Source organism: Taudactylus pleione, unplaced genomic scaffold, assembly GCF_031769625.1.
Source record: "Taudactylus pleione unplaced genomic scaffold, aTauple2 ptg000025l, whole genome shotgun sequence".
In the NCBI taxonomy this organism is placed as follows: Eukaryota; Metazoa; Chordata; class Amphibia; order Anura; family Myobatrachidae; genus Taudactylus; species Taudactylus pleione.
Window position 1 is genome coordinate 5,317,279 of NW_028284427.1, and position 10,166 is coordinate 5,327,444.

Genomic DNA, 10,166 nt, shown 5'->3' on the forward strand with positions numbered 1-10,166 from the left:
ACTGTAGCATATATCCCAAGCAAAGAAGCTTTAAAATATGTATATTTTGATTATTTCACATTGTGGTGTATCATCATATGTTGTTACATGGATAAATAAATCCATCCTCTGAAGCAACAGCATTTGCATAAAATTCATATTGAATCTTTAAACATGTCCAGGAGAGTCTGTTTAAAAAAGCAGACATTAGTTTAATGGCAGTTCATGCAACATATATGCCTAATCAGTAGCTTTGCCAACTTGTAGCATTATGTTATTATTTCAGTATTATGAAGTTTATAATGATGTCTTTCAAATGGTTGTATTAATTTGAATGATTCTGGGGCTAGCATAAAGAATTGCATTGCTCAGCTGTACAATATTTTATTTGTGCACTCTATAGAAGGCTTTGTAAGAAAACATTTTGTTTTTATGACTGTGGTGATTTCTATCTCTGGAGATTTGCTGCAGCAGTGCTATTAAAATTACTCTGAAAAGAAAAAACACTCTGCTTTTATGTGATTTTACAGTATATAGCAAAATAGTTTCTACATTTAAATGTGCAGACATGAGGGATAGAATTTTAGCTTCTGTACAGCAGTATATTTGAAAATGATGAGAGATTGCTTGAGTCTGCTGTTCTGTCCAGTTTCATTTGGATGCATTGTGACTGATTTCATATTAGCCCATATTCCGTCATATTCCAAGCAATGGCACTTATACATCATCAGGCTAACGGTAGCTTGGAACATTTTCTACTGATGGTCGAATGAAAAAAAAAATGTTTAAAATTAGGGGTGTGCACCGGCCACTTTTCGTGTTTTGTGTTTTGGTTTTGGATCTGGATCTTTCTTTGTGTTTTGGATCTGGATTGGTTTTGCCAAAACCACCCTTCCGTGTTTTGGGTTCTGGGTTTTGTGTTTTCGATCTGTATTTTTTTTTAAAAAAGCATAAAAACAGCTAAAATCACAGAATTTGTGGGTTTTTCTGCTCCTATGCTATTATTAACCTCAATAACCTTAATTTCCACTCATTTCCAGTCTATTCTGAACACCTCACACCTCACAATAGTGTTTTTATATCCAAAAGGTTGCACCGAGGTAGCTGGATGACTATGCTAAGAGATACGAGTAGGCGGCACAAACACGTGGTCCATCTAGGAGTGACACTGCAGTGGCAGACAGGATGGCAGTTTGAAAAACTAGGCCCCAAACAGTACATAATTCAAATAAAAAATAGAGGTGCAAGATGGAATTGTCCTTGGGCCCTCCCACCCACCCTTATGTTGTATAAACAGGACATGTACACTTTAACAAACCAAACATTTCAGCGCCAGGGTCTGCCACACGACTGTGGCTGAAATGATTGGTTCGTTTGGGCCCCCACAAAACAAGCTGGCAATTAATCTGTCCCAGCACAAACTGGCTCTACGGAGGCAAGATGTCGTCCTCATCCTCCTCATCCACCGATTCCTCACCCTCTTCAGTGTTGTGTACATCCTCATCCTCACAGAGTATTAATTCGTCCCCGCTGGAATCCACAACCACAGGTCCCTCTGTACGTTCTGGAGGCTGGTCTCCCTGGAAGAGTTGATAATTCATTTTATGAACATCATCTTCTCCACATTTTGTGGAAGCAATCTCCTACGCCTTTCGCTGACAAGGTTCCCGGCTGCACTAACACTCTTTCGGAGTACACACTGGAGGGGGGGGCAACACAGGTAAAATAGAGCCAGTTTGTACAGGGACCTCCAAATTGCTTCCTTTTCCTGCCAGTACAGGTACGGACTGTCTGACATGCCTACTTGGATGCTGTCACCGATGTAATCCTTTAACAGACAGACGCACGCTTGTCGCTGTTGCTTTAAGGATACAAGTGCGGCTACAGCCCACACAATTCACAAAGACAGAAAAAAAAGAAGAATATTTTTATTGTTTGTGGAGCGCACTTTGAGGGTTACACCACCCTTTAACAGACAGACGCACGCTTGTCGCTGCTGCTTTGAGGACAGTATCATATGCAGTGACAGTAGACTTGTCAGAAACTTTTGGCACATCCTTCAGTCCGGACCAGATGTCCAAACCGGCCCTTGACTTATGACACAGGCGCACGCTTGGCGCTGCTAATGTGTTGATGCACATGCGGCTACATCGCACACAAGTCACAAACACATAAAAAAAATAGTTTTTTATTTTTTGGAGCACTTTGAGGGTTACACCACCCATTAACAGACAGACGCACGCTTGTCGCTGCTGCTTTGAGGATGCAAGTGCGGCTACAGCCCACACAATTCACAAAGACAGAAAAAAAAAGAAGAATTTTTTTATTGTTTGTGGAGCGCACTTTGAGGGTTACACCACCCTTTAACAGACAGACGCACGCTTGTCACTGCTGCTTTAAGGATGCAGGTGCGGCTTCAGGATGACTGCTGTCGTACTTCATCCTCATCGCTAGGGACTGTTGGAGGGTCAATTGTTTAGTAAAAGTAGTGGTGTTCCTACTTCCTCTCTGGGATGATGAACAACTCACAGCAGCAGCAACAGCACTAGGAGGAAGTGGTTCTTGATCTTTCCCTATTTTATTTTTATCGGAGAAAGTTTGGTCCTCCATTTATGTTATATTGATATATACGTGCGTCTAAGGCACACACACACACAGAAAATATTTTTTTATTTTTGCTGGAGAGTAGTGCACTTTGTGGGTTACACCACCCTTTAAGAAATGAGCCAGCCGGCTCTTTACTTATGGGACACAGGCGCACGCTTGGCGCTGCTCCTTTGTTGATGCACGTGCAGCCACAGTGCACACAATTCACAAACACAGAAAATATTTTTTTATTTGGTTTGGAGTGTACTTTGGGGGTTACAGCACCCTTTAATGGTCAAGCCAGCCGGCCCTTTACTTATGACACAGGCGCACGCTTGGCACTACTTTGTTGATGCACGTGCGGCTACTGCGCACACAATTCACAAACACAGAAAATATTTTTTTTATTTGGTTTGGAGTGTACTTTGGGGGTTATAGCACCCTTTAACGGTCAAGCCAGCCGGCCCTTTACTTATGACACAGGCGCACGCTTGGCACTACTTTGTTGATGCACGTGCGGCTACTGCGCACACAATTCACAAACACAGAAAATATTTTTTTATTTGGTTTGGAGTGTACTTTGGGGGTTACAGCACCCTTTAATGGTCAAGCCAGCCGGCCCTTTACTTATGACACAGGCGCACGCTTGGCACTACTTTGTTGATGCACGTGCGGCTACTGCGCACACAGTTCACAAACACAGAAAAAATATTATTTTTTTTAGCACTTGGGGGGAGCACCCCTGATGGACAGAGCACCCCCTGGACAACACTACAGCACCCCTTTAGGACTGGGACACTGCACAGGACTTTGGAGTGGACACAGCCCCTATGGACAACTGACTGCACAACACAGTCCAGCCTGCCCCTATGGACTTTGAAGTAGTGGACACAGCCCCTATGGACAACAGCAGCACAGCACAACACAGCCAGTCCCTATGGACTTTGAAGTAGTGGACACAGTCCCTATGGACAACAGCAGCACAGCGCAGCACTACTCTGCACTACACTACACTACACTACACAGCCCAGCCAGCCCTAACTCCCACCCTCCCTCTTCACTGTCCACAGCCGAGTGAGAAAATGGCGCCGACAAGGGTACCTTATATAGGATCCAAAACCCGCGAGACCCGGAAGGCGGGATGATGACGTTTTGCCTCGATTTCAGATCCGAGTCAGTTGGGAAAAGTCGAGCCTGACTCGGATCGGCCTCGGATCGGGGGGGCTCGGGGGGGTTCGGATTTCAGAAATCCGAACCCGCTCACCCCTAGTTACAACTAGGGTTAAACTGTAATTAGAGTAATGGATAAGCTGCAATTAGGGTTAGGCTGCAATTAGGGATAGGCTGAAATTAAGGTTAAATATAGGCTGCAATAACGGTTAGGCTGCAATTAGGGTTATGGATAAGCTGCAATTAGGGTTAGGCTGCAATTAGAGTTATGGATAAGCTGCAATTAGGGTTAGGCTGCAATTAGAGTTACAGATAAATTGCAATTAGGGTAAGGCTGAAAATAGGGTTATAAACTGCAATTATGGTTAGGCTGCAATTTGGGTTATGGATAAGCTGCAATACGGGTTAGGCTGCAATTAGAGTTATGTATAAACTGCCATTAGGGTTAGGGATAGGCTGAAATTAAGGTTAAATATAGGCTGCAATTAGGGTTAGAAATAGGCTGCAATTAGGGTTAGGGTGGTATATGTTCAGAGTGTCAACATAGAAGGGGTGTCAACATTCACAATGTTGATGATGACATAATGTCAATTAAAAAGGAAGGAAGAGGGGAAGACTTGGAAAAACAATTGCACTGGAGTAAAAGTAGGTCAGAAAATAAAGTCTACTCAGGTAGGGTCTCTACTTCAAGGAAAAGATGGGGGAGCTCCCAATCCAGACATAATGCTGAGCATAAAGCTAAAATAAAGTCTGTTTTCCATGTAAGGAATTTGAGGTCAACAGATTCTAGTAGCTCGAAAAGTGGAAACTGTAAAGCTGAGGACTAAATTTAGGTACAAATGAGCTAACGGCAGAACAGAAGGTAACTAAATGTGCAGGGGTCCATATGTTCTTGTGAGAAGGGTACACACAGGCACCTCAATCCTGGGGGCCTACACTGCACACCATGCACTCATATAATTATTATAATTACTTTTCCAGAGTTCCACATCGGTCGGTTCTGTATACTGAAATCACTGGGAAAATGGCGTGGCAGCCATTTTCCAGGTGACATCATCACGTTGTAGAAAGCCAGAGTCTACTATACTGCCGGAGAAGAGGAGGCCCGCCTGTGGGCTGCACACGGGCCCTCTCCTCTCCTAAATCGTCCCCGATATTAATGGTTGACCTAAGAAATTACTGAATCTGTTGTTTGATCAATCTGAGAGAGAAATAAGACTAACTATAACAGTTATTAACTTCTGTGATAATATGAAAATAGGGCATGTTCTAATACAGCTTGGATATTCATGTTTATTGATGATGGTACATGTGTGAAGTAATATATGCACTCCATGTACTTTTCAATATTATTAAATAGTGATTTCTATTAATTTCTGTCTATTTCACACATATTTATACAGATTACCCCCAGCGCCATCATCTTTTTTACCCTAGCCCGGGCCTGTTGAAGGGGCCCGGTGGGGACCCAGGTCCTGCAGCCCGCCCCCCACCCCGTCCAAGCTGCCGTTGCTGCCATCAACTTATGGACAGCAGAGAGAGGGGACTGACTGCTGCTGAAGCAGCCTCTCCCCAGCCCAGCACACATGCTGCTGTCACGCTGTTTGCTGGGCTAGGGAGACCTCTCTCCATGCGTTAGTCAGACCTCCCTTCCTGTATTATATGTGGGAGTGGGGAACAATTGCGCCCCCACCCCCTAACACCTGCCCACCCTATGCAGTACGTCCGCAGCAAATGTAGTCTTTTTTTTTTGGGATGGAGGGGGTCTGGCCACACCTCCCCTGTAGGCCATGCCCCCTCCCTATACCTGGGCCCGGCAGAGCTGTTGGCAGCCCTGCTCAGGATATCGGCAGTCAGAATCCCAATGCCAGCATCCCGACAGGGTTAGGAAACCGACAACTGTTGGTGTGTATCCTAACCCTGCCTCTATCCCTAAACCTAGCCCTTCCTCCCCACAGCCTAAACCAAACCCTCCCCCCACAGCCTAAATTTAACCTCTCCCACAGCCTAATTCTAACCCTTCCCCTAGTGTCTAACCCTCCCCCTAACCCCAATACTTACCAGTAGGATTCTGGCGGTCGGGATACTGGTGCCAGGATTCTGACTAGTGTCAGGATTCTGGCACCGGCATTCTGAGCACTGTCATCTGGACCGCCAGGATATAAACTACATCCGGAAATCAGTGCTATGACCTCAGAAGGTCACATTTATGGGTGATAACAAAGAAATGGGCATTAATCATGGACAGATAGTCATTACACCATAGAGAATATCATTTTTTTATTATAATAACTGGACATAGTGCAAATATCAGCAGCTCACACAGTATATAAAGCAGAAGCCGGTGGAAATTGGGTCCGGCCTGTGGTGGGTGCGCACCCGCGCATGCAGGGGGGGTTTCTGAGTACCTAAAAACCCCCCCTGCCAGCTGCTCCATCGCTGCGCAGCTGAACTATTTTTTTTTTTTTTTTAAAGAGAAGCTCAGGCAACTGTGCCTGCTGTCATACTGTGCTGGCTGTAGGGGGAGCTGCAGCGGCAGCGCACAGTCCCTCTTAGGCAGTTCTCATGGCAGCACCAGCATTGTGAGAGGCTGAGAGGGAGCTGCTGCCGGGTGAGAGATCTGATGGTACTGCCGGCTGTCTCTCCTGGACTCGAGCTGCACTGCAGGTCTGTGTATAACATGTGGGGTGTAATGATGCCAGAGCTGTATTTATTTGTGTTTTTAAGTGAAAGGTGTGTGTCAGTGTAGTCTTTGTCAGTGTGTGTGTCTGTAGTCTGTGTCAGTGTGTGTGTCTGTGTCTGTGTCAGTGTGTGAGTGTGTGTGTCAGTGTGTGTATGTCTGTAGTCTGTGTCAGTGTGTGTGTGTGTGTGTGTCTGTGTCAGTGTGTGTGTCTGTAGTCTGTGAGTGTGTCAGTGTGTGAGTTTCTCTGTCAGTATGTGAGTGTGTGTGTGTGTGTGTCAGTATGTGAGTGTGTGTGTCAGTGTGTGTATGTCTGTAGTCTGTGTCAGTGTGTGTGTCTGTGTCAGTGTGTGTGTCTGTAGTCTGTGTCAGTGTGTCAGTGTGAGTGTGTCTGTCAGTATGTGAATGTGTGTGTCTGTGTCAGTATGTGAGTGTGTGTCTGTGTCAGTGTGTGTGTCTATAGTCTGTGTCAGTGTGTGTGTATGTCTGTGTGTCAGTGTGTGTGTCAGTGTGTGTGTCTGCAGTCTTTTAGATTTTTTTTGTCATTGATTGTGTAACCTAGTATTTGGAACCCCCCCTTTGCAAATCCTGCATTTGCCACTGGTGCGGGAGGCTGCAGAGTGTCTGTAGGGACATACAGAGGTAGAGGTGGAGGGAACATAAGTCTTTTTTGTATAACATAATAAGTCTGACAGCTGAGGGGTGGGGGAGAGCCAGGACTTATTGCAGTGATCACTATAGGTTTCCTGTCCAGGCCAGACTCCCCTTTTATAGTAGACTCTTCTGTGACTCCTGTTCCCATGTAGACCAGACGTCATTCTCCGCTGCCAAATGCTCCTATGCTCTGCAAGATGAAGGCAGGATCGTTTTGTTATAAATCAGTCATGTTTGTATGGGGCTACTCTGAGACTGACATTAAATCATTAGTTTATTTAAACATGGAAAAGCTGTATGGTGACTCTTCTTTTAGCACCCAAATACTGTACCACTGACCACACTACTGAGCAGAATACCCCAGAACATCACACTATGTATGGCATTTCTCATTCGTACAGGGGGCATAAGCAAACCCCTATAATTTTTGAAAGATGACTCCATGAACCATTAACAGTGCTTTATACCTGCCCTCTTACCCCCATTCATAACCATGTACCATTATCCCTCATTATACTGCCCCTCACACTTACCTACAGCCATAATAAGTACAGTGATCCCTCATTATACTGCCCCTCACACTTACCTCCAGCCATAATAAGTACAGTGATCCCTCATTATACTGCTCCTCACACTTACCATCAGTGATCCCTCATTATACTGCCCCTCACACTTACCTCCAGCCATAATAAGTACAGTGATCCCTCATTATACTGCTTCTCACACTTACCATCAGTGATCCCTCATTATACTGCCCCTCACACTTACATCCAGCCATAACTAAGTACAATGATCCCTCATTATACTGCCCCTCACACTTACCTTCAGCCATAATAAGTACAGTGATCCCTCATTATACTGCCCCTCACACTTACCTCCAGCCATAATAAGTACAGTGATCCCTCAGTATACTGCTCCTCACACTTACCATCAGTGATCCCTCATTATACTGACCCTCACACTTACATCCAGCCATAACTAAGTACAGTGATCCCTCATTATACTGCTTCTCATACTTACCATCAGTGATCCCTCATTATACTGCCCCTCACACTTACATCCAGCCATAACTAAGTACAGTGATCCCTCATTATACTGCTTCTCGTACTTACCACCAGTGATCACTCATTATGCTGCCCCTCACACTTACCTCAAGCCACAACTAAGTACAGTGATCACTCATTATGCTGCCCCTCACACTTACCTCCAGCCACAACTAAGTACAGTGATCACTCATTATGCTGCCCCTCACACTTACCTCCAGCCACAATTAAGTACAGTGATCCCTCATTATACTGCTTCTCACACTTACCAACAGTGATCCCTCATTATACTGCCCCTCACACTTACATCCAGCCATAACTAAGTACAGTGATCCCTCATTATACTGCTTCTCACACTTACCATCAGTGATCACTCATTATGCTGCCCCTCACACTTACCTCCAGCCACAACTAAGTACAATGATCCCTCATTATGCTGCCCCTCACACTTACCTCCAGCCACAACTAAGTACAATGATCCCTCATTATAATGCCCCTCACACTTACCTCCAGCCACAAATAAGTACAATGATCCCTCATTATACTGCCCCTCACACTTACCTCCAGCCATAACTAAGTACAATGATCCCTCATTATACTGCCCCTCACACTTACCTCCAGCCATAACTAAGTACAGTGATCAGTCATTATACTGCCCCTCACACTTACTTCCAGCCATAACTAAGTACAGTGATTCCTCATTATACTGACCCTCACACTTACCTCCAGCCATAACTAAGTACAGTTATCCCTCATTATACTGCCTCTCACACTTGCATCCAGCCATAACTAAGTACAGTGATTCCTCATTATACTGACCCTCACACTTACCTCTAGCCACAACTAAGTACAGTTATCCCTCATTATACTGCCCCACCTGTCACTTATTATACTATTAGTAGTTCAGGTTTTTCGGTCGGTTTGTGGACGGCTAATGATCAATGTCAAAACCAACTGTTAGTAAATCTTCAGTTTCTATAGTCGTCTATGTGAAAGTTTCATTTGCTGGTCCAATGTTCTAAACTGTTGTAAAGTCAGATTTCTGGTTGGTTTTGCGTCGTTTTTTTACTTTAGTAAATCTCCACTTTGCACACAAGACAGCAAAATGCACAAGAATGCAAAATCAACCAAAACTGACTCTTAGTAACTTTAGCCCATAGTATGGAAAGGTCTTATGTACAAAGCAGTAATATATATTTACAGTTCTTCTCTCTCTATCTTACACCTGTCGAGCAGACAATTTATTACCTGGGACTAGATTATAGGCTTGTTTATATCTGTGATTTATGAGTACGAGTAGCCAGTCATTGAATTAGGGTAAATAATGTATTCTGTAATCTGATAATACTGAACATTTATTTCCTATTAGTAATTTTGTTGGAATATTGACCATAGATACATCAGTGTCACTATAATGTGGTATATTGTGTTGGGGTGTGCACCATTATACACATCCTGTACATGGTGTGATTAGGGTGTAGAGATGCTGGTGACTGGTGGACCTCAGCAAATACAGAGTTGTGTACACAGCAAATCATTCTACAATCTAAATGTTATAATTTAGTCAAATACTGTAATAGAGTTGATTGTATATAAAAATATTACCTCTGCTGTCCCAAGTTTTGAAGTACAGAGGAACTGCTGCTGCAACTAACATGCCAGTTTTATGGAATGCCGAGATTATCCAGGTGCAAGAAATAATGCTGCTACAGACTTGAGGAGGACACAGCAGATGTTACTACTGTGATTGTTGGTAAACAGCAGATGTTGCTACTGTGATTGTTGGTAAACAGCAGATGTTACTACTGTGATTGTTGGTAAACAGCAGATGTTACTACTGTGATTGTTGGTAAACAGCAGATGTTACTACTGTATTGTTGATAATCAGCATGTGTTATTGCTGTATTGTTGTTAATCAGCAGGTGTTATTGCTGTATTATTGTTAATCAGCAGATGTTACTACTGTGATTGTTGGTAAACAGCAGATGTTACTACTGTATTGTTGATAATCAGCAGATGTTACTACTGTATTGTTGTTAATCAGCAGGTATTAT